General features: G+C 40.4%; 1 long non-coding RNA gene across 1 annotated transcript; it reads right to left on the bottom strand.

Annotated features, from left to right (window-relative positions):
* Positions 1–15527: 15527 nt before the first annotated feature.
* On the bottom strand, positions 15528–17466 carry LOC124312427. Its single transcript, XR_006910496.1, has 2 exons — positions 17345–17466; positions 15528–15793 (listed from the first exon to the last, which is right to left on the bottom strand). It is a non-coding gene; the product is annotated as an uncharacterized LOC124312427 (long non-coding RNA).
* Between the last annotated feature and the right edge of the window lie 8682 nt (positions 17467–26148).

Below are 26148 nucleotides of genomic sequence, written 5' to 3'. Positions count from 1 at the left end.
CATCATGAAATTATTGAAGGATCTCCATAATTTGGAGATCCCACGATGGATCGGTTATTCAAAAATCTCCATCATCTCCCCAGAAATACACGTGTTCGGCGACGCATCAGAATAAGCCTACGGAGCAGTAGCCTTTACACGGCTACGACTGGAGAAAGGAAATTCCTACACCATTTTCCTCGCCAGCAAAACTAGAGTGGCGTCTCTTCCAAAGAAAAAAGTAACTTTGCCAAGGTTCGAACTACTAAGCAATTTATTAGTAATTTTTTTTTGAGAGAAAATACAAAATTCCCTTCAAATCGAGTCAAGGAGAAAATTTACTCGTTAGACTCCCTCGTCACACTTGGATGGATACTAGGAGATCCCTACCGTTGGAGGCCATTCGTGCGGAACCAAGTGCAATCCATCAGAAAATTTTCCTACACGGAATGGTGGAGATATTGAACTGGATTGAAGAATCCATCCGTTCTCGCTTCGAGGGAGCGCCAACGCATGCGCTGGTTGAATCAAATTTTTTGTGGCACGGACCAGGCTGGCTGACAGAAAGAGAAAGCGAATGGCCGAATTCTCCAAAAAACAACTTCAACGAAACCCAAGAGAAAATTGAGGAAGAGGAGTCAAATAAAATCGCGAATGTCATTAGCAGCGGTTTAAATAACCCAGCCAATTGAATGGTACCTTGATTGAATCTCAACAGTAAGCCAAAAACTTTTCAGAAAAGCCTGGATTCTCGGAATACTCAACCGTATAAAGAAGAGAACACGCGACTCTGGAATAGGCCTAAAAGATATTATCTCAGTAGCCGGAATATAAGTCACAATCGATGAGATGGTCGGTGAAGAGCTGGATGAAGCGAAGCTAGTCATCTGCAGACAGCTCCAAAGAGATAAGTATCCTAAAGCCTTTCGAATACTCCAACTAGGACTGCTGATTAATCCAAAGGAGAAAATTGCATCGCTCCGTCCAGTCTGGGACCAACGAGATCAACTCATCCAAGTCACCGGAAGATAGAGCTTGAACTCAGGGATCACGACATTCAGCCACCAATCCTCCTTTCAGCCAATCATCCTGTCGTGACAATGTTAATAACTGATAACATGAATTTAATTTACACACAGGATAGAATTCAATAAAGTTTATCGGAGCCAAAAGAAAAATATTTGATCGTGAAAGGCCACCAAAAAGTGAGAAACGTCTGGTTCGCTCGAGTGAAATGCCAGAAATTGAATTCACCCCCGTTCCGACAACTTGCAGCCCCGTTGCTAGCCAACCGACTACGCGATGCCAGAGTATTCGAAATTACTGGAGTCAATTTTCCTGTCCCATTTTACTACAAAATCGCGACTACAAAAAGTAAATCCAAGTCGGCGCCATCTGTCGAACCAATCATACCGGAACCTCAACCAGGAGAAGAGAACCAGGATGAAGCGGAGTTAGCTTTCCACCAATTCTCCGCCAGAAGAGGCCCAGTGACAGTGATGTACAGTGATAATGATCAAACCTTCCGCTGTGTGTTTCGATACATCAAAAACATTTGATCAGACCCATCAGTTCATGACCTCCTCGCCATGAGGAGAACTAACTGAATTTTCTCCGTCAGTCTCGCTCCATGGTGGATCAGATTTTGGGAAAGGTTGGTTAGGATCACGAAAGATATATTGAGGCGATGCAATGGTCGAGCCTGTCTGGAGTACGATGAACTGGAAGTGAGCTTAATCGAGACTGAAAGTGTGATTAATGCGAGACCGTTGAACTACATTGAAGAAAGGAGTGGATGATCCGTTCCCAATCATTCCGAATCAATTCCTGGACAATCGTCGCTCAACTTGTGTAACGCCGGAGCCAGCAGTTAATCTATTGGCTCCCAACTCAACAAGTGAACTACTCAAGGTAATGGAACAAAACAGGCGTGAATACGTCAGCGAATACTGTTTCCTTTTTGTGTCCGATTACCTGATGCAGCTGGACAATTTTCATGCAAAGGGGGCAAGGGGTCGAAAAATCCGCATAGAAGAAGTGGTCGTAACTCACGACAAATACTCAAAACGGCTTGTGTGGGAAACGGGAGTAGTTAAAGAATTACTCTCCAGCTGCGACGGCCTAGTCCGATCCGACATCGTCAAATTTCCAAACGGTAATCTATTAACCAGAGCTGTTCAATGTTTTTATCCCATAGAATTGAGAAAAGACCAAATGGAAGATAAAGAGATAGCAGACGGTGCACTGAATCCGGAGCCAGTTGAAGAAACTGCTCCACAAATTCAAAATCCACCCGATCCAGCTCCACCCCCATTGCCCCCGATTGGGTCAGCTTATATTGAAGAAAATGATCTTGTACATGATTCGGCCGCAACCGAAGTCGGCGAGGTCGAGGCCCAAAGCATGGGCTCTGGTGGGGAGTATGTCGGAAACGAAACACGTTCCCAACGGCCGACAACAAGATCCGGTGGCATCACCAGATTCTCAGATCATTTACGGGAGTATGATCTTCGGGGCCCTCGATAGGTTGCCCCTTGTAATGCCCTCTTGATTGATCCCATGTCTTTGTGGATAATAAATTTGTGGATCTATGTTATTGGGGGGTTGTCGGGTCCTTAATCGCCCTCTGTGTAACTCAGTCGCAGAATAAATTGGGTCACAATCAACCAACACTAGTGTCATAATCTTTAATTATTATCATCAATTTCGGTAAGGTTATTTTACACGTTATCCATTCCGAACAGAAAGGCTGCAACACCAGAAATTTCATCAATGTTGCAAAAAGGGCCGAGTTATTCTTCCACCTGCAAAAAAATGCCCTGAACCTCAGTCGAAAATGTTGCAGAAATACCATCCGAAAGGGAAGAGCTTCATATAGAAAATCCGCAGCTATAACAGCTCTCACGCCTTTGCTCCGATGGGAGCCAGCATTTCAACACATCCGGTCACGGTCCCTACTGCTTCAGAATCCATGGTCAAGTGTATCACAACACGGCTGCCATTGGTGCTACTGAAAATCCAAAGTACGCGGATCACTACTTTATGGATGCGGAACAGGCCAAGAGTTAAAGAGCGAATGTAGAAGCAAACCGGGGTTGCTGTAGGGATCTGATGGAAGAATTTGACGATAGGTTGCGAGAAAAAAATCCCTATGCAGCCATTTACAAGAGGATGTGACAAGTTTTGGAAGAAGAGTATCTTCAAGCCGATGCTGAAAATGATCCACATCAATTTGTGGGCATGATCATCAGCAGTGATCGGAAACATCTGGATCAGACACGTTAAAACAGCCCTACGAATGAGATTGCCGTCTTATTCAAGAGCTCCAACGTAGAGCCCACAGAAGACAGGGACATCTAATTCCATCTTCAGACCCCAAGCAGAGGCAGATATTTCATCCGGGTCAATCCAGAATGTGTGACCCGATGACTTATCCATTGCTTTTCCCCAACGGTGATGATGGTTGGCCTTCAAACATGCCTTAAACAATCACTATGAGTAGAGAGAGAGAGGAAGTTGCAGCCATGGATATTGACAAAGTTGAAGAGCAACAAGCTTTAGATGAAGAAGATGAACCTGATCCCGAAGAAGAAATTGAAGGTGACGATGACGACGATCCCCATCGATTGAACCGAGGCAACGGCAAACGGAAGAGTATTACTCATGATGAAGAGTGTCACTGGCCAGAGGACTTCTCACACAGCAATGGATAGTAGATTCGTACGTGAAGATTTAAGCCAATCTTGTCAAGTACATGAGGGAACATCAAGCCGAGTTGCGAGTTGCCCAGTACGACGGACTCATGGACTTTTTCACTAATCGCACAGAGAGAGAAAATAAGACGGTCGGCACAATTCATATTCAACCCTCCAGTTCAGAAGTCCAAGATCCATGAACCAAGCGTACCAAGATGCCATGTCGATTTGCAAAAAATATTGCAAGCCGACCTTTTTTCTGACGTTCACCCCCAACCCAAAGTGGAAGGAGATAACGGTCAACATCCCAAATAACCTCACGGCTTCGGATCGGCCTTATTTGATAGCAAGAGTCTACAATCAGAAAAAGAATAAGTTGGTCCATGACATTGAAAAACGCCAAGTCTTGGGATTCGCTATGGCGAGGAATCATGTCATTGAATTCCTGAAACGAGGCCTTTCTCACTGTAGCATGCTTCTCTGGATTGACAAACGTGACACACCAATGACTTTTTGGAAGAAATATCAGACAACAGAACCAATACTCGTGTCATGGCCTACATGATTCACGGACTTTGCGGATCCATCAACAAAAATTCCCCATGTGTAGACGGTGAAAGGTGCGCAAAAATATTCCCCAAGGGCCATTCCATGGTATTTCAATTTTTTTTTGTCGCGGTACCTCACCGATTTTGATAAAAAAATACTGTGTATTGTAAGTCATAGTTACATAACACTGTGAAATTTTCAAATTTTTTGGATCAGTGGTTGAGCGTGAATTGTCGTTCCAAATTTCCGGTTTTTTGCGGAATCGTAGTGCGGAATTTTCACTTAAACGTAAATAAAACGGCGGCAGATAGAGCAATTGAGATCGGACAAAAACCAAAAAAGGCGAAAAAAAAATGCAATTTTTTGGTTTGTGTCCGAGTCTGATTAGTCATTAGCAAGGTTACGCAATCTTCATTTAAAAAAAAAACTTTAATGGCTAATATCTCCATTCTCGAACTGCGAAGCTGATCGCGACTTGCGCCATTCAATAGCCCGTCTTTATGTTTACTTATCCTGTAACAATTTCCCTCCTTCCAATCTTCGTGTTTTAGTTATGAATCATTTAAATTTGTTCGTTTTCCCTATCTCTATACCTAGGGGAGCTGTAAACGACGCGCGCGCCCCCCTCTGGGAGAAGTGTAAGGTGCGATGGTCCCCGTGTTAAAAGATAGGGGAAACGAACCAATTTAAATAATTCATAACTAAAACACGAAGATTGGAAGGAGGGAAATTGTTACAGGATAAGTAAACATAAAGACGGGCTATCGAATGGCGCAAGTCGCGATCAGCTTCGCCGTTCGAGAATGGAGATATTAGCCATTAAAGTTTTTTTCTTTAAATGAAGATTGCGTAACCTTGCTAATGACTAATCAGACTCGGACACAAACCAAAAAATTTCATTTTTTTTTTCTCCTTTTTTTGGTTTTTGTCCGATCTCAATTGCTCTATCCGCCGCCGTTTTATTTACGTTTAAGTGAAAATTCCGCACTACGATTCCGCAAAAAACCGGAAATTTGGAACGACAATTCACGCTCAACCACTGATCCAAAAAATTTGAAAATTTCACAGTGTTATGTAACCATGACTTACAACACACAGTATTTTTTTTTATCAAAATCGGTGAGGTACCGCGACAAAAAAAATTGAAATACCATGGAATGGCCCCCAAGGCATTCAGGAAAGAAACCATTGTCAACGACAACGGCTATCCCACTTACAGAAGAAGAGCTACCTGAGTGACGCATCGATTGAAACGTAGGTAATCAGACTTTGTGTTAGATAACCGTTAGGTCGTACTTTATAAACCTTTCAGTCACTCAAAAACGATTCGCACATCAAACTGGAATACTGCGCTTTGATGGTCTGTATGAAGTTCACCTTCAAGAATGTTCACAAGGGTTACGACAGCCTGCATATCGACAAGAAAGTCGGAACGTAGTAAGAGCAGCAAGAAAGCGAAGCAAATTCCGAAGGCGAGTTACCGACAGTTGTCTGGGACAAAATCACGATCCTTTTGAATTCCGATACATTAGAGCGCCTGAAACCAGTTTGTGAATCTTCCCGTTCCCCCTATAGTTGTTCCTCCCAAGTTCCCCCTATCTTACCTTTTCTCACTCCATTAGCCGACTTGCATTTCACTTGCCCGAGGGCTAATCCGTAGTTTTCCTTCCGGGAAACGAAGAGCAAGCATCGTCATCAACGCCGCTACGTGAAACACCACTCCTACCACGTATTTCAAGTTGTACCAGCAACAAGAAGGCGCAATGCAGTATTTCTATCAGAAAATTCCTCGTCATTATTTTTTCGACAAGAAATTGCAAAAGTGGAAACCCCGAAAGAACAAAGGGAAAATCTTTGGTAGGCTGTACATGGTGAGCTTCTAACAATTTGAATGGCATTGTCTTCGATTGCTTCTCATCAACTTCAAGGGTACGACCAGTTTCGAAAATCTGCGTACCGTCAACGATATTGTCTTTCCCACCTTTAAAGCTGCAGCCATCGCATTCAATTTACAAGAGTACGTCAGAGCTTTGGAAAAGACGTTGGAAGAACCTACCATTTTCTAAATGCCTGTTCAGTTGAGGCTTCTTCATCTCATGGAAAACTATGCCTGAAGCGGTCACGAGAACGAAGTTACCATGAACTTGAAGTTGAAGTGGATACAGGGGAAATTGCTTCTCAATAATCAATTGATGTAAAATTTATCTTTGCCCTTTCCCGATTTCTTACTCATCAACCAGCTCAACCAAACTCAGATTGCAGCCGACAACTGTCTGACACGCATGAACAGCGATTTTATGGGCAAATGAAGTTGAAAAGACTCAACGATGGTCAACGAGCAGCCTTTGACCAAATCATGGCCTCTATTGAAGACGTCAATCAGCCACGACTTTTTTTCCTAGGTGGTCCAGGTGGAACGGGCAAGACGTTCCACTACAACACCTTCATCACCGTCCTCCAAGGTAAAGAGAAATCAGTCGTCGCAGTAGCTTCTACAAACATCGCTTCCACTCTGCTGATCAATGGATCAACGAACCACTCAAAGTACAAGTTATACTCTCCGATAACTGAAACCACAAGATCCAAAATCGAAGAAAGCAACTAGAGTACCAAGCTGATCAGAGAAGCCAGTCTCAAAATCTCTGACGAATCCACGATGAAGTTTAACTACGCTCTTGAAGAAATGAATCATCTCTTCTAAATGGTGGTCAAGAACCAAAATCAACCGTATGGCAATAAAGGGCTCCTGTTGGATGGTGACTGTGGGAAGTGCTTACCAGTTGTAAGGCACAGAAACTGGGTTAAAATCGTCGAGTCTACAATCATACCAACGAAACTTGGCCTCTATTCCGTCAACTTCGATTGCTGCAGAGAATGTTAACAGCAGCTGGTAGTCAAGACTATGGCGAATGGCTTATACAACTAGGAAACGGAACTCTCCCTTTGATACCGAACTTCAAAGATTCATAGATCATTGAAATTCCACAAGATTTTCTCGAGTTGCCGACTAATTCGATTGGCCACGTCTTTGGTCATCCATCGAAACTCTTGGACCTAGAAGTGGCACAGACAATTTCTTCAAGAGCTATCTTGTGCCCGAAAAATAATGATTGTCTCCGCATCAGCAACACCATCGTTTACAAAATGCCTGGTTCTGTCAAAGACTACGCAGTATCGGCACTATCAATTTCGAAGACGACGAAGAAATTGCAGACTATCCCGGGGAAGTTCTCAAAATATTTGATATCTCTGGCCTTCCTCCTCATGCATTATACCTCAAAGTTGGCGCAGTCGTCATACTTCTAAAGAACATTGACATACACCAGAGACTCTGCAACGGAAGCAGAGTTATCCTAAAAAACCTCACCGACAACCTGATTGTAGCAGAGATCGCTTCTGGGGAAAAAAAGGACAATCCGTATTCTTCCCACAAATGTCCATGTCATCCACCAACTCTGACTTGTCATTGAAACTCAAAAGATTGCTGTTCCCTGGCCTTTGTCATAACCAACAACAAGTCTTATGGACAGGCTTTCGACCAAGTTGGCATCTTTCTCCCGGAACCCGTTTTCAGCCACGGTCGGCTCTATGTTGCATTCTCTCGAGCAACTTCCAGGAAAGGTGTCAAGGTTTTTGTCAAGACAACAGACTACTACGGAAAACTACTGAGGAATCCAGACGCCATCGAAGAGGATAAACTCAGAGTATTCACCAGTAATATGGTCTAAAAAGAAGTCTTGCTTTAAGCAATCACAGCCAAAGTGAAAGACTAATTCTTTGTGAGGATAAAACTTCCACCTCACTCTACGGACCAAATGCATGGACAAGGCCTTGGGGCAGTATAATAGTCCGCTCAACCTTAATTTATTTCAAATAAATTTGCAAAATTTAAACTTGACAAATCGACCATTCTATAAAAAAAATTCAAATAATTGCCACTAACTTTGCCGATGTAAGCATAGTTAACGTTGCCAAGATACATTGTATTTTTTAACCCCAAGCACTGTTGTCTCAAGACAGGATATCATTAAGGAGGGCAAATTCGGGCGCAGGCTCCCATAGGGAACACCTGACTGAAATCACGTATGAATGACTTTTGAAAAAATCCTCACCAGCTCAAATTCAAATAAGAAGTTGCCGAATGAAGCAGCAAAAAAACAAACTCACAAAGCCGATGCACGTTGCCAGCGATATTTCTTTTTCACGTTTAACAATGATCACTCAAGGAAGGCCTTAACCGAAAATGTCAAACTTAACACTAGGCCAACTAAGGACCGGCCTCGGACGGGCTAAAATTTACTAGACCTTCTTCAATAAAGAACAAAGGTGAGAAAGTGGGAGGAGTTTGTTTGTGTATCTGTCTGCTTGTTGGTCAGTCCATGTGAGCGCTCGCTATCATTTGCGGAATAAGTTTGCGAAACGCTGCCATTGGTCGAAAATTTGTCGCGACCGCGAATTTATCGCCGACAGCAATGCGACAAAATCTCTCTCCTGCAAATTTACAGCCGGAGGCCATCGCACTTTTGCAAAGGTTCGTGATCTAAAGAAGGATGGTACAAGCCTACCCTCGCCACTATCGTTTATCGTGAACGTGCGTGTGAAAAGGGAATGGCAAGAGTAGCCAAGGATCGGTAGGGAAGAAATATTTTAAAAAAATTCACGAAAAAACACGACACTAACGCACAACAATCAATTAATTTCAAAATATCAACTCTGAAAAGACTAAGTGTGGTGCAGTGGAAATAGTGGTGCGTAGCAACTGAGAGTTTCAACGTACTTATCCAATTGAAGAGTAACCTTTTTTAGGAAAATATATATTGTTTTGGCGTATGCTTTTGGTAGCAATGACTAAGACAAGTCAAAATTTCTAAAAAAAAATTGTTTCACGAATAGAACCAGAAAAATCAAACGATTTGCTACAAAATATATATCGGTTAATTTATTTGTGATGGTAGTAGTTGTACTACTAGAAGGCATTAAAGTAAATGCGGTGTGTGTGTGTGTAGGAGGGGGGATATGGGGGAGTGAACGCTGTTCTGAGCCAGGCTTCCAAAACCTTTAATTCAGAATCAGAATACATTTATAGAAAACTAAACTACTGCATCGATTTTCTTCAAACTTTTTGTGTAAACTTACAGTAATTTATCTCAGCGGATAGGTAAGTTTCGATTCATTTGATAATAAAAAATTTTATTAATTTTTATGCGGACTTAGTCGTTAGCTTTTTCTGACTTAGGACCACCACAACATCATTATTAGTTGTCTGTTGATAGTCTGTGGCTCTCTGCTGTGTCTGTCTTTTTACCAGAGTTGTGCGTCGTTTAAACGTTCTAAACCGATTAAAACATTTAAGATGTTCAAGGTGAAATAATATTGGACACTTTCAGTATTTAGAAAACAAGAAACGATACTGCACACAAAGCCTTTCGGTATTTGCTGAAAGAAGAGGATCCTCGAAAAAATGAGAGAGCCCTTACACTGCTTGAAGAAATCAAAGAAGAAGGTTACTCTGTTTTAACATACATTTTACTTCTTGACATAAAAGTTCTAATGCTGAACACTTTTTATAATTTAGTGGCTGCTATCCTTATTGTTACCCCATCAGACCAGCTGAACTCTACAAAAAATCAAGGATAAGTTAGGCACAGATCTGATAAGGCCAAAAATTGAAGCGGAAACTCAAGATTTGCATGTATGTAGTTCTTCGTTAATTTGTCTTTTAATGTGGCGATTTCGAATGTGATGTTATTTTAATTCATTTTGCAGAGTTATTCACAGTATGGCAAGTCTATGCCTAGATGCGATACAGTATCGTAGCCTGTAGTGTAGAATATGAACGAAGTCAATTCGGAGATTATCTCAAGATAACTCCTGGTAGAAAATTAATTGTATTCGATTAAGAGACTTAAACGCGCATTATTTTTTATTCTGTATGATTCTAGATGGATTCCGACATATCCGAGAGTGGCTGCATTGCAATCGAAAAGAAACTTCGCAGCACTCAGCCAGTTCCTCCAACGCTATCACCTCGGTCGAGCGATCCGCAAACGGGCGAATGGAAGTTGGTTGTGCCAATGTCCAAGCGGTGATGCGGTAAGAGTCAAAACAAATTCCATGCATGTTTCCTGAGACCTTTTATGTCTGTTTTTTTCTTTAGACGTTAGTGTTGCTGGTCTTAGCGACTTATTGCTTTATGCCGTTAGTGGTCATGACGGCCAGTCGTATATCTAAATGGCAAAGAACACTACGATCCTCAAACCAACTTGGTCGTCTGAGGTAGCACCCACATGCCACACGTGTGTCGGTGTAGCTGTTCTCTATGGTTATCTGTATGCCGTTGGTGGCCAGAATGGCGTCAGTTGTCTTAACTATGTTGAACGCTACGACCCAAAAGAAAATAAATGGAGTAAAGTCGCCTCTATGAACACTCGCCGATTAGTTGTAGCTGTTGCCGTCCTGGGTGGATACTTGTATGCTGTAAGTGGGACAGATAGCCAGATTTCTCTTAACACTAGTGATTAATCTTTTCTTTTGATTTTCCTGTCGACAATGCTATTATTAAAATTTATTCATTTTCAGTGGAAAAATACGATCCACGTCAGAACAAATGGACTTTGGTTGCTCCAGTATCGATAAGAAAAATGCAGTTTTGTTCCGTGTACAACAACTGAATCTATGCCGTAGGTGGACGAGACAACGCCTCTGAACTCTCGTCAGCGGAGAGTTACAATCCTAACACCAACACATGCCAGTCCCATATTGGCAATGAGCTCAAGAGGAGTGGCGTAAGTTGCATTTGATTTGTTTTCCTTCAATGAAGCGAATTGGTGCTTTACTTATAAAATATTGTCGGACTTTCTGTAGGTCGGACTTGCCGTAGTCAATGGACAGCTATACGCAGTAGGTCGATTGAAGTCTATGATCTGGAGCAGAATCACTGGCGACTGTGTGTTACCATGAATTATCGGTGGCTCGGTGGTGCTGTGGTCCTTGTCAAATGCCTCAACACGAAACTCACTTGTAGTAACAAGAGCTGCAATCTGACTTGAAAATTGTTGTAGGGACTAACACACACACACTTCAACTTGTCATGGATTATAATCGAAATTTTTTATGCGTTTTTTTTCTCGTCGTACATGAAATTATTGAAGCGCCTTTCGGAGTAGCAAAGGAATGGTACCTTTTGTTTGCTTGTTTGTGTGTTTATTTTTCATCTTACAATTTCGTTGAAGATTCTCAATCAAGACTTTTCCGATTAGTTCTTGTGATTGACGCGGTGTCACGCACCTTTAACCAAAAAAGAAATTACGTTTTTTGTAACCAAGTTTATAAACTTGGTGATGATTAAAATTTATGATTATAATCATTCACTGTTAAGCTATATTTTGAAACTGAAAATACACACAAACTTTTCATGGCGAAATCGACACGGCTAAATAATTGTTTTCACAATCTATGGTAAATTAAGGCAATCTATGGTAAATTAAGGCATCAAGAACGCATTAAACGCAAATTAATATCAAACAAAACCTTCAAAATTACTTCATTTTAATTGTTCTGAAAATTCAGAAGCTAAGTGATTGATTTCATGACCGTTAATACCCGAGGTCGAACCTGGACAGGGTCTTGTTAACGGGCAAGTACCAAAGGTGTAATAAAAAAAAGGGTGTGAGAGGCAGCTAATAGGCAATATATCATTCTTAAATTAAATTGCATCGAGCAACGGGAAAACGGCGAATAACGGTTAAGAAATGAACTACGACCAAAAAATTTACAAGCGATTGCAATGAAACGCGATTCAAGTTAATTGTGTTTTCTATATATCTCGGTAAGATATTACCGAGATAGATGTCGTAATTTGATGATTTTCCGCCAAAAAAAACTATTTATAAAATTCCGACAATAAATTTCGGTATTGATGCGGAAAACCAAAAAAGGGGCGTAAAATTGTCGCCTCTCCTCTTTTGGCTTCCGGGTATCAAAGAAATCGACAGCGCGAAAGGGGGTAGACATATAATACGTATACAAAACAGGGTGGAAATGCGTGAAACTGAAGGGGGAAAGACGAAGTAAAAAAATTTAGACAATGTCATGTTAGGTTACTGAAGGCAGTTTAAACCAACTAAGTTGATTAAAACTTAGTTCGTTTAATTCATCGTTTTATAACCCAATCATCGTTTTATGTGCTTTGTCTATGGCGTTTGCTAGTGATTCCAGAAGTTTCAGCTCCGGGCAACAGCTACAGACTTGGATTGCTTTAAATTTAAAACGCAAGACCAAAATAAGTCTGCGTATATTTATATTATTCGTACCGAAATATGCACCAAATGTGTTGGTCTTTATCTTTTAGTTATAGTCTATATCTTTATAGTTTTGGTCCAAAACTATAAAGATGAGAAGGGATGAAATAGTGCCTATCGATATAAGGAATGAATGAAGAACAGAAAAATACTAAGTCCCAACTGAATATGAGTTGATTAAATCAACTTTATTTCTTACAAGATTCATTACCACTTGCACAACACATCCGACAAATAGCACAGTCAGTAGTTCTGTGAGCTGAGAATTACAATGTGAATTAACAAGCGTAGGTTCGATCCCAAGAAATGGCAAATAATAGACTTACAGTTGAAAGAGGACAAGAGAACAGGCAAAAGTATAGAAGTAAAGAACTTCATTTTTGGTTGTGGTAAAATTCCGGGTTGGGTGGAAATTTATTTTTAAGATCTCTACCTCTCTGACCCGGAGTAAGGATTAAAACCCAGACAGACCTTAGGATGAACAAAAATTAAGAGGGGCGACTATATCCGGTATGAGGACGGGCAAGGACGAAACATAAAGGCGGTAATCGACAATACTACCGATTCTAGTTTCGGTAGAAAAAATCCCGACAATAAAGTCTGGACGTCGATTACGGAGATTTTACGCCATTTAAATTACCGACATATTTCTTAGAGAGTAATTAAAAAAATTCCAAACAACTTTAAATTAATAATAGAAAAAAATTAACAAAAAAAAATTGTTTACTCTGACAAGATTCGGTTTGCAGGTTGAAGATTAACGGGAAAATGAGACCGACGGGAATAAATGAAATTGACACTGAAAATTTAACAACGGAGACTATCCCGCTCTACCCTAAAAATGCTATGTACGGGACGGGAAAATCCGCTATCCTAAAATTTAACACCGGAGGCCAAGCGTGAAAATCCTCTACCTTCCAAATTTAGCGCCAGAAGCAATTCTTGAAATCCTCACGTTAGTTATTTTACCATCGTAGTTAATTGCACTTTTGCAAAGGTTGCATAAAAAATTTGACTTTTGGAATATTCAGAATTTCTCGAGAAACAATGACAAGAGATTAAACGATAAAATGAGACCAACATTCATTAAGTAATGTCCAAGATGAGATTGATGGGCAGGATGTTAACGGGCAAAAAAAAATTCAATCGCAGTAATTCAAAATGAAAAATTGCAGCAGTACTCAAATATGCCTTGTTAACCAATCTATCACACAAGTAACTGTCACTAACTTTGCCGATGCAAGCGGCAGCGGAGCGGATGCAGCGAGTATACATCCAGCGTGACTCGAAATCGCGCAAGTAGGGGGCCCCGAGGGAAACTCTCGCATCCACGAGAGGAGTTCTGGAGATCCTCGCGGCTAAAGAGCGGAGCCCGCGCTGCACTGTTTAACGCTGTGAAGCAACATTGAATTTTTTCTACACCCAACACTGTTGGTTCAAGGCAGGTGGATAACGTGGGGGCAAGTTCAGGTGCGGGGGCAACATGCCCGCAGAAACCCGTGGCCGAAGATGCAAATCACGTACGAATTTTGAATAAGCCAATACAAGCAGCTAAAACGCAAAACGCACAAAACAGATGTAACGTTGCCAAGTGAATTTTTTTTCACGTTTGACACTGATTGCTCAAGGATGGACTTTAGTCAAAAGTCCGACTTAGCACTTGGCCTAAGGACCGGCCTTGGACGGGCTAAAATTTACTAGTATTGCTATATTTTTAAAACTTAAACGTAATTTTTTGACGCTACATTTTACCTTAAAAAATTAGCTTTAATTAAAAAAATGGAACCATTCTGGTGAATATAGCGGAATGCAGGCCCACGGCCCAGGTATTGGAAAACTCTGCACACTAGCCCTGGTCGTCCTTATTTAAACGAGTAGATGTTTTTACATTCATTTATGGATGCCCTGCCCTTAAGAATGAAAATCTGAAAAAAAATTCAGGAAGTAGCCAAGCTCAATGCCTACTTAAAAAAAATCGATGTCCCCCGTCAAAAATTAAATTTTTTGGGAATGCTGCGAAAATCGCCATTTTACATAAGGTCTCTCGCGCGTTCCCAAACTTCGGGTAGCTACTGTAAAAACGACATTTTATAGGCTTGTTGATCTTTAACCTAAAAAAAGAGTTTAAAAGTATAACTAAAAATACATCACCCTAAAAAAGGACTTTTAAAGTTTTATAAGACCGACAAATATATTTTAATATTGCCTATAAAAAACAAAAAAAAATGTTTAACAAGAATTAGTTCATTGCATAAAGATTGGAGTTTATGATCGAATGGTCAAGAATTTCAGCTGGTCAAAGCCTTTTTATTATTTTTATCTTATTAATACGCTTTCTTAAGGTGAATTATATGGCAAAATTTATGTCTCTTTTTAGACATTTATTTGTCCGATTTTAGGGCTATGATTTCATAAAATTTAAGCCTAATAGGGTCTTTGTATGAATAATTGGGTGGAAATCGTAACCATTCAAATCAATTATTTACGCTGATTCTTGAAGTACATTTATTTTATCTTAAAAACTATAAGTTGTGATAAGCCCCAAAATAAAACGGACTCCTGCCATGTTTAGTAGGCAATTAAACAAAGTTAAAACTTCTGATAGCTGTAGGTTTCAAACCTGTTAAAATATTACCGGCCAAGACGGAACAATAAACCAAATTTTTAAAGTCACTTTAATCGCGTATGACGAAATAGAAGGTTTTAACCTTTAAAACCCAAAAAATTCTAACAGTGATATAATGACCATAACTGGTAATTTTTAAAATGCAATCCCTCAATCGCAAATGAACGATAAACTGTGAGTACTTAACCAGCTACCTACTTGCCTCAGTATCCGTCTCATAGTATATTATAATTGTGACCCACGGAAAATGATTAAACTTACCTACTGTTTGCAAGTCTCTTATAATCTGTGCGGTTCCGGTGAGCCAGAGTGCATTTCATCCTTTCAGGATCGATTGGTTGAAAATTCATGATTTTCAGAAATCGTGTGAGTTCTTTCTCTGCTGATTCATTTATTAATCTTTCGTAAAAGAGAACAGTTCCATACTCTATTTGTTCTATCCAGCGAATGGCATGGTCTGCCCAGGCAAACGAAACATAGTCTACAGTTTCGTCCCAAGTTGAACCTTTAAAAGATTCGGGTGGGGCAAGGCCTTTTTTACCGCCGTAAACCCAATTATTGTAAGTAAAAACTACATCCATTGGATTTCTCAAAAGAAGAATACCACGCCTGTCGTATTGTTGGTTTACAATTCCTCCATGACCCTAGAATAAAAAAAAACAATAAAAAAGTTTTCAACAATTCAAATTGTTATTTACAGCTCATAAACTGTCTAACAAACAGTATATAGATATATCTAAACTCGATTTATCTAGAAAAGACAGGGTGTTTAGATAATTGCGGTGATCGTGTTTAGAAACATCTGTGATCCAATAAACCTTGTACAAACTCAAAAACCCCGGGCTTTTTTATGAGAATTTCGGTTGATCTGTCCCTCTTGTAAATAGGCCGACGGATTCCAACCTTGCAGAAAGAAAATTGCTGAAGTGGGGGATCAAAAGTTGGAGATGGGAAGGAACGGACAGCAAAGGGATTAGGGAAATATTTTTTTTTGTGTGTGGGAGGCTTGGTGAAAAAAATGGTGGGGAAAAGTGGGTTAGATTTGGTTGGTATTCTATTGACAAAAAACAACAAAAAATGGCTTAATTTTGTTTATAGTTAAATAAAGTAGGTTAAACGATCGGGGGAGGAATTTGAGGTGGTGAGAAATGAAACAGAAAGGAAAAGTTATGGTGTCATTTTCTTTTCTCGCCGTTTCTTTTTGGAACAAAGAATTAAGGTTTTTGATTTCAAATATTTTCTAAACATCATGTCTCCAATGAGGAGACACAATGTCTCGGGGCAGATGACGGAACATTATGGTCTAGATGTACAGTAGGGGAGAACGGGGCAATTGAGGTAGTGGGTAACTTGCCACCCACCGTTTTTCGTCCTCTTGCGATGAAGGGATTGAATTTTAAAAATTACCAGTTATAGTCTTTAATAATGCGCATCTTTAAAACAAAAATTACTGAAATAGTCAACTAGTATGGGAACAAGAAATAAAATAGTTTTTCAACCCTTCATTCGTGTCGTCTATTTAGTTTTTTTTTTCTTTTGTGGAATTCCCTAGTTAACTTAAAATTTATAAAAAATAAGTTTCTGAAAGGAAATTATTTCATCTTTCATAAACCAATTTTTATTTATTTTTATTTACAAAATTATTGCTTAAAAACGCAATAATAACAAAGAAACCTTTTATCGGGGCAACTTGGGTGGCTAGGTTAGAGATGGGAGGGAAAATTTTTGGGAAAATTTAGTTGATGACGCCATCGCCAGGTGTTCTTTTAGCCCGTAAGAATAACATGGGCCGTCCTACCCCGCGTACATGAGCATGTTGCTCCTCGATTTAACCCACGCTCCTTCATTTTCAAAGCGTGTTTGGTTTTTAATAAAGCTAATGGCATAAACTAAAAATAAGCTTTTGATAGCCGATTTTTTTCTTTTTTTTAAGCCTAGCGGGTATAAAAAATATGAGAAAAAAAGAAGTGGGGCTAAAAAACAAAAGAAGTGCCAACTAGTACAACTCTCCCCTACCTACCAACGAACTAAGAACACCCCCACCCCTTTTGCGAGTATTTTTACGTATTTAATTGGAATTTGAAGAATTTTTAAACAACTAGAGATAGATTTTTTTCTCTTCTTTTTCTAAGCAAGAAAAAAGACGAAGAAAGAGAGAGAATATTTGTAACGTTGAAATAAGAATATGTGCATACATATCTATGAAGTAACTCGAAGTAGCTCTTCAACCCGTGCGTCGTGATTGTAGCCTCGTGGTCTTTGTCCACAATTGTACAGCCACAGAGCGGATCATCTGCGTTATCAGTTAGGTTACCTTTCAAAAAATTTTTACATGAATAAATCAGATTTGGGGAAAAAAACTGTGGTATTAATGTATGCAATGGTAAGGCGTAAGTCAATTGGTTGCAAGATAACAAAATACAGGGGGTTGGGGGTGGTGGTGGTGACTTTCTTGCTCGTTCATTCACCTGCTTGCTCCTTTCTTCTCTATGCGCATACACACTGGTGGTAACGTACTTAATAAAATTTTTTTTTGTACTTTCAGAATTTACTTGCTTAAAAAAACTTTACTTAATAAACGTTCTATAATACTTTATCTTTACTAATTATTTTGGCAATCAATTTTTAAAAAATATTTTAGACATTTTTGAGGTTAACCATCAAATTTGTTTCGTCGTATTCCAGATTGCTAATGACTGTGTTAATCTAACTTGATATTCAACCGCAAATCGTAAGTATTAATTTGTTAAACGTTATGAAGCATTGAAAACGTTTTGAAAAATTACAGTAGATCAAATTAAGGATCAGTATGTTGCTATAAAAGAACTTGTTCTGTAAACATACTTTATTTTATTTTATTAGTATACAGAATTTATTTTAAGTATGAAACACTTCCAAAAAATATGAAATTTCGTTTCTGCTGTGCATATAATCAATTTTTTAAAGAATGTCATACGATGTATAGTCCTATACAATCCTTTCCTATTCAATATATCATCCCTTGTCAATTAAGTAAATAGGGCTGAAAGGGGGACGACTGACCCCGCTCGACAAGTTGACAAAAAAGACTGCCTAAAAGCTACCACAAAAGATATCGCTCGCAGGAAAGAGATACATGGGCAAGGGGGAAATCATGGGCAGGGAAATTTGCAATACAGTCACACTTAATACTAGATCAACTGATGACCGGCTCTGAATGGGCTAAAGTTACTAGTCCTTTGTTCATAAAACGCAAAGGAGCCAAAGCGGAAGGAGTTTGTGTGTGTATCTGTCTGGTTGCTTGTAATTCAGTGTGTTTGCACGCTGTGATTGTCTCACGGCCTACATCCAGCGAAAGGGTCGCCATCGCCCGGGGCTACATCTGACCTCGCTCTGCAACTTGTCGAAAAGGGTGACCATCGCCGCGGGCTACGACTGACCTCCAAAACAAACTTAACAAAAAGCTGCCTCAAAGTTCAAACAAAGAAACTGGCTGGTGGGCAAATGATTCACGGGCAAGGGAAACGGCACAAACAAAGGGAATTTGCATAACGGGCTGAATTAATACTAGGCCAACTTATGACCGCCCCTGGACGGGCTAACGGTACTAGTACCATACCATGAAAGAATAAGTGTTTAGTGAGGAACCAAAATTCTTTTTTGCGCATGCACTGATCAGTTAGCGGGGTTTTCTACCTATTTTGGGTTACTTACCCTCCAGGCCTCGAGTTGCCGCAGGAAAAGCTGAGCCACTGAAGAGGAGATTGAGTTTAGGAGAAAAAAATTACGAAGGTAAGACGAATGATGGGATGATGGGAAAAGTAAAGTCCAAATTAATCACGAAAACAAGCATCCACGTTGCCTTCGAGAATCATAACCGCACAAAATTCTTAAGTTTCCGTTACCTTTGCTTACAACTGGCAACAGGTAACTAGTACACTCATAAAAAAATAAGGTTTAACTCTTATTCAATAATGCGTAGGCTACATCAATTCAAGAAATTAATGTAGCAACCTTTTTCTGTAATGTCTCCATTCAAATTCTTAATATTAAAATTTTATTTATTTAACAAGTAATGGTGTAGGGGAGACCGGACCCATGTTGGACACTGTTCCAAGTTGGACAGTGTCTTAAAATATAGTAAAAATTGCTTTAAAATTCTAGATTTCACACGAATTGTTCTAGATGTGATGATGCTAGATCTTGTGTAGTTTAAATAATTTCCCGACGAGTAGAACGGGAGTTATAGGAGGAAGAAAAAAACACAATAAACTATTGCAAAATTTTTCACCCGAATTATTGATCTTGCTCCAAGTTTGTTTGAGTAAAAAATTTTTTAAACACATCAGTGTGTAAAACTGTTTATCCTTTACAATTGTGTGTAAGAGAAATTTTTTTTAGGTGCTTTGGTGTACCTACAATTAATTAATTTGCGGGGGGCATGATTCTGAGGCCATTTTGGACAGTTCCAATGGGTAATATTGGACAACGGGTAATATATTGACTTCAGCGCCACCTACATTTTTTCCCTATCTCTCCCCATATAAAAGTTGTAATTCTTTCCCTTTAAGAAAACTTTTTCAGTTTTAAAGATATTATTTCCAAAATTTGTTTGGGGTTAAACTACATTACCATCTACATTTCCTGATTTTTTCATAATTTTTTATTCATCCTATCCCTCTTTTAATACCCTGTCTAACATGGTACAGGCGTCTGTCCAATTTTACCCCGGCCTGGTAAAAAAACACGAAAAAATTCAAACCTCAATAACTTTTATACTTTTAAAGGTACGTAACTGAAAAAAAAATCATAGGTGTGCGGTAACTATTTAAGCGTGTTTTTGCAAAAAAAAATTCTCTTTCGCGTAAGGGGATTGGAGATATGGGGAAAAAACCGGAACTGTCCCAAGTGGGTTCGGTCTCCCCTATTGGATAACGTGCATTAATATAGGGTTGGCCTGAGGATCTAACAGCAATGAAGATATATATTATAATCTTTTTACGTTGATTTCTCTTTTTTTAAGCATTAGATTGTGACCCCAAAAAACGTGGATTAAATATTGCTATTTTGTTAGATTTTAATATTAAATTGAGTATATATAAGCGCAGTAAAAAAATTGTAGCCTAAATTACCGGTTAGTGGTAACTCTCACAGCCGGTTTTTCGATAATAACAAAAAACCAATTATCTTTCGTAGCACACTGGTCCTGTGAATGGCACCAGTCTAAGGCTCTGTTTTTTTCTTCAAAAAGCCTTACGGGGGAAAATTTTTGGACACATGTTATAGCTAGAAGCAATTTAATCAACAAGGACAGTAAAAAATAGCGAAAAAACTAAAGAAAAAAGAAATAATATGTCTTTGAAGTCGCCTTTTTCATACAGAAAGGGAAAAATCTGGCAGCTCCAAAATTTGATGAGTGGGATGAGTGGTAAATCACTGGTCTCTAGATTGATTGGATTCCAAACTTCCTCTGTTCTAATGTAAAAAAATATTTACTGCGAATTAATTTTTTTCTGCGCTTTTTAACAACAAGTCCTATACTCGATGAGGCCGGATTTGGGGGTTAGGTTGGGGAATCGACGACTTGGCATCGAAAAAATCGTTTCATTTGTAATTTACGGAAAAGAGAATGATGAAATCCTTGATTTTCTAGCTGGTATAATATTTTAGTTTTTAAAGAAAAACTAGGGATGGTTGCACCAGAAAAAGAAGTATTTTTGGTCTTTTTTTTATATACAGGTGTGTATTCGCCAAGGCGAATGTTACCTGTATATTGACAGGAATACAAATATGAGCAGGTGCAACAATAAAACAACAAAGAGATAAAGAAGAAGAAACAAACAGGATAAAACAGAGCTAAGATAAAATGTATGCAAAAACCTATCCAAAATGAATAAGCTGGTTGCCAGAGCGCATTGAAGCGTAATCAGATTCACTTAATTACACGAGTAGATTAGAGTGGAGATAAGCATGTCGACAAGAAGGAAGACTAATTCCGAATCCAGCAGAGAAGCATACTGGGGCTGAGTGGACTCATACGACCGTTCTGACCAGACTGAATGACCCACTGGGTGGTCCGATTATTCGCGATGCTGACCAGTTTAGGGCCAGATAAGCGAAACCTCGGACGTCCGTAACGGCCACGGTCCGATTAAAGCGCCCGCTATAGCCAGTGGGCGTCACCCGGGCAGAGACCGCAGAGGCACACAACGCGAACAGACACAACCAATTAGATGGATCGAGCGATGCATAAGTAAAGCTAGATCGACGGAGAAAGGCTTGTTAAGGATAGGTAGAAGATAATGGTCAAGACTGATGTTTGAAACGTTTGGTGATCGACAAAAAGTGTGATTGAGCAAGCCACAAAGGTTTGTGCTCGGAGAACGAATGAAGCGGGACTGGCCACAGCAGATTTAGATTGGATGCGCATGCAATAAGGTTCTCTCTGTGAGCTACATAATTGGAACAGACAAAAATGACATGGTTGACATCTTCTTCGTCACCGGACAATCAGGAGCAGAGTCGCGACGATTTCCTTTTAATTTTGAACAGGAATTTGTTTAGGATGCTCTGACCAGAGAGAAAGCTACATAAGAAAAAATGGGTTAGAGGAGAGTCTAGGATGGCAGCGGCTCCAATTGAAGAAAAGAATAATCGTGTCTGAGCTCCAGTGGCGGCAGTAGACCAGATATGATTCCATAAATTATACATTTCTGAACGCAGTAATCTGTCTCTATGTAGATGCAGAGAGATGTCGACAGGTTTACAAGAAGTTAGGATTTTATCAGGAATATCACCCACAATGAGTCGAGAGGACGGAGGCAGGAGGGCAGCATGCGTGGAGATCAACCTCTTTGTTACTATTTCCATTACTTTAAGGTGTCCGGGAACTATATTGGCAAGAACGATAGCCGCATCCGTAGAGGTAGACTTGAACAGCCGACCTATGACTAGTGCGAAAGGGCGTTGCGCAGCTTTAAGAGCAGCAACAACCCGTTTTTTCGGATTGCTGAAGCCCAAACTGAGCAGTTGTACAGGATAATGGGAATAACAGAAGATTTGTACAGAAGTGAGATCGTGCTACGAGATAAGCCCCAGGACAACCGGCAACATTTTAGGATGAGGAACAACATTTTTTAACCGCATTGCATTTGTTAGATATGTGTAGGTTCCAGCTTAGTTTGTCGTCGATTGTGAGTCCGAGATACAAGCACGAACTTGACCTCAGAACTGTGATGTTATCTACAGTCAGAGACAGGGGTGGTAAGTTACGATTAGGACAGAAGGTAAAAAAGAATGATTTTGCACCGTTGAAAACTAATTTGACGGAGAGACCCCAAGCTACTACTGCGTCGCATATTGTCTGAAGATGTGAGTGCGCCCAGGTGTAATCTTTATGCATGGTGCATACCACAATATCATCCGCGTATGCAATGAAACAGAAAAGGAAGGGGAAATTGAGACAAAGTAGGTCCTCCAGCAAAATATTCCAAAGGAAAGGAGAAAGAACGCTGCCCTGTGGACAACCAAGTTCGATATTTGTAACTCTGGAAGCGAGAGGACTGGAAAGGAGACATGAACGAGAGCTTAGAAAATTCGCAAGGAGCTTTACTAGGAAGGCTGGACAGTTTTTACTAATCAGATCGTTTAGAATGGCCGGATGCCAAGCTGTGTCAAACGCAGACTTGATGTCAAGGAACGCTCAGCAGGTGATGATTTTATTTTTTCTATTACTTTCGATAAGGCTCGTGAGAGAGAGAGGTGCTGTTTCGCTTAAAAACCAGACCTAAAGCCATGCTGATTAGGGCTGAACCAGTTATGAGTCGTAGCTAAGCGCTTCAATTTGACGAGAATTATTTTTTCTAACAGGTTGGAAAAAGCATTTAGAATACTGATGGGTCTGAAACAACTAGGATGGCTATAGTTAGCTTTGTTTTTCTTTTTCAAAATGATGATGGAGGTAGATTTCCAAGTGTTCGGAAAGTGGCTTAAGGTAAAACAGGCGGAGAAGAGGGCAACTAAATGGAATTTAATAAGATCAAACGAGTGGCTCAACCAAACCGAGGAAATACCTTCAGGGCCATGGGATTTTGTAAGTTGCAAGGACTCCATAGCCAGTTTCAGATCATCAAGAGTGACATAAATGTCGGGGGAGGCGAGAGGCACGTCACAATAAGCCTTGACAGAGTCTGACACAATCTTGTGAGATGGATTATCCGGCGGGTTAACAGGGAAGAAATTAGAGCTGAAAGCAGAGAGGATATCGGAATGGTCCTAGATAGTTAGTTTATCGATTGTTAGTTCATTGGGAAAAGTGATAGGGGGCGAAGAGTTAGTGAGTGATTTTAATTCACCAAAAATATCACCATTAAGGTTGTGATTACAGAAGGACTTCCAGCTTTCTGTTTTCTCCGTTCTAAGTACTCTTTGATAGACTGCTTTGTTGTGAATGTAAGCGGTAATATTGCATTGTGAAGGATTCTGCCGCTTCAATTTATACAAAACTTTAAGCTTAGCATGGAGTGCCCAGAGGTTAGCTGACCACCAAGGCATCTTAGCTGGAATGCGAGAGGGGTGGAAGGCGAGTTTGCTTTTTAGTGCAGACAATTTTATGACCGAGTTCAAAGAGACAAATTACATCATCAATCTCCTTTGTAGTGCTTAGAGACTGGGCTGCGTCCGGACGGGGAATTTCAGACAAGGAGATCTCGAGGCTACTGCAGAAGAGAGGAATATCGCAAAATTGAGGATATGGAAGGCGGTCAGCTTTGGCCACTGAGGCTTGAGATCTGCGATCGTACTCAACATAGAACATAATAAACGGGTGGTCAGATAGTGACGGGTACAAAGGGTAGTGCCAGCCACTGAAAGAGACAGAGTCACCCTCAAGGGTTACTCCGACGAACGAAATGTTCATTGGCTTGTGAGGCAATAAAGCAATATCAACATTAGAGTTGGACAAGGCGTGGTCTAGAAAACAATACTCGAGCTCAGCACCGATTTTGTTTGTACGGCAGCTGTTCCAGGACTTATTCTTCGCGTTGCAGTCAATTCCCAAGGGTGCAGCCTTTATTACCCATGGGGGAATAATACCGAGAATATAGGCCAGGTGAGAAGGAATACAAGAAAGGGACGGTCCGCAGTAGATGGAGAAGAAGAATGCGTTGTTTGGCAAAATAATACCACAACAATTGTTGCTTAGGCTGAAACTACAGAGGGAAGCGTTGAGTGAGGCTTTAATGATGATTGCAGAACTTAAAGCGTGTTCTGAAGAGAGACTGTGAAATGAGACATAGCCAGGTGGTATGAATTTTAACTCAATGGAGGGAGACAAGGAGACGACCTTGGCAAAAGGCTCTTGAATTAATACCACATCGATGTCTAGGTCTATTAAAAGTTGGGCAAGGTTGAGTGCGGCCCTTCGAGAGTGCCTCAGATTGATCTGAAAGCACTTGAGTGGGGCAGACGCTTTACTGATGGTGTGATGGGCGACTGGCATGTTCACTCGGTGGAAATGCAGGCGAGGTATTGAGCTACGGCTTTGGCCAGAGCAGGACAAGCGTTAGAGCCAACTTGGTGGTTTTGCTGACAATTAGCACATTTGAAGTCTTTAGAAATTGATGTACAGGAATGAGTAGCATGGTTCAGCGAGCATTTCCCACAGACTAAGATAGCGGAATTACAAAAATGATGGATATGTCCATAATTTTGGCACTTTGAGGAGTGCCGCACCTCTTTTCTTGGGTCAGACTCGTCAACCGTATGAGTAACGCCATTCAGGAGGATTCTACCACTTTTAATCAGCTGCTTACAGAAGGGCTTGGAGGAGAAAGCAATTCGGACAAGGAGCGAGTTGCTGTTTGGGCGTTGGTGGAGAACTCGCAAAGACTGTAAATGACCCCTTAGGCCAGGATTTTGTTCAACAAGCCTACGTTTAAGAGCGTTCTCTTGCGCAACTCGAGCATACTTATTTTCAGTGCCTTTTAGATGGGAGATTCCCTGTAATTCTTAAAACCTGAACAGAACAGGAAACTGTTTTTGAAGGACCGATACAGAACGAAACACGTTTTGGGCTGAATTATTATTGAAAAGATCTTAGGCTTTGTCGCGAAAGGCCACGTCTAAAAAAGACAAAGTTACTCGTTCATCGATTTTCTTTATATTTTGGACAACAGGTTCGTCACCATCAAGATCAAATAACTTGTCAATTTTGTCGTTTGAAATTTCGCTCATCGGCAAACGGTCGCTACCTCTTACATGAGCGATCAATACCGGTTTTTTAGGTACCTCCGCATACAGGCGGGTATTTTTCGGAGCCGAGGGATTGCTAGTTTGAGGGTTTGAAGCTGAATGGGGTGGGATCAAAGACGGAGTCCTAGCTGATTTGACAGACGATTGCAGCTCAAAAAGCCGGATATCTTTGTCAGCTAGAGATAGTCTGGCAGACACAGACTACTTCTTCTTCCAATCTGGCAAACAAGGATTTCAATTTGAGCGTTTGCTCTGCTGAGTCGAGAAGGAACGAATCGACATCCATTCCGAACGCTTTGTCAAATTGGAAGGGGAAATTATCATCTTTATCATCTTTCTGCTGTTTGGACAAGTTTGTATCTTGGAGGGAAAACTGAGCTGCAGAGCTATATCTCTTTGTCGCGGACGCTTTTGATTTGATTTGATTTGATTTATTTATAACGCGCATTATCCAAATAAAGTTCTAATGACGCGGAAAGTACAGTCAGGCTAAGAGTCACAGAAAAAGCATAAGACACATCAATCGAAAAGGTGCTTGAATAAAAGAGAACGAAACTTGGGGAGTGTGGTGGCATTACGAAGAGCAAGGGGGAGTTGGTTCCAGATGGAAGGAGCGACCTTTGCAAAAGATCGATCACCAAGATTAACATGACGAGTGCGAGGGACGCGAAGTAGTGAATCTGTCGTTGACACAGAGCCAATTAAGGGAGCGCAGATGGGAACGAATGCTGTCTCTCTTCCTCACATGAAGAATGAGACGAGCGGAAGC

The sequence above is a fragment of the Daphnia pulicaria genome, chromosome 1 (assembly GCF_021234035.1).
Source record: "Daphnia pulicaria isolate SC F1-1A chromosome 1, SC_F0-13Bv2, whole genome shotgun sequence".
NCBI lineage: Eukaryota > Metazoa > Arthropoda > Branchiopoda > Diplostraca > Daphniidae > Daphnia > Daphnia pulicaria.
Note: the sequence above shows the minus strand (reverse complement) of the source record. Positions and strands in the feature narration are given on the sequence as shown.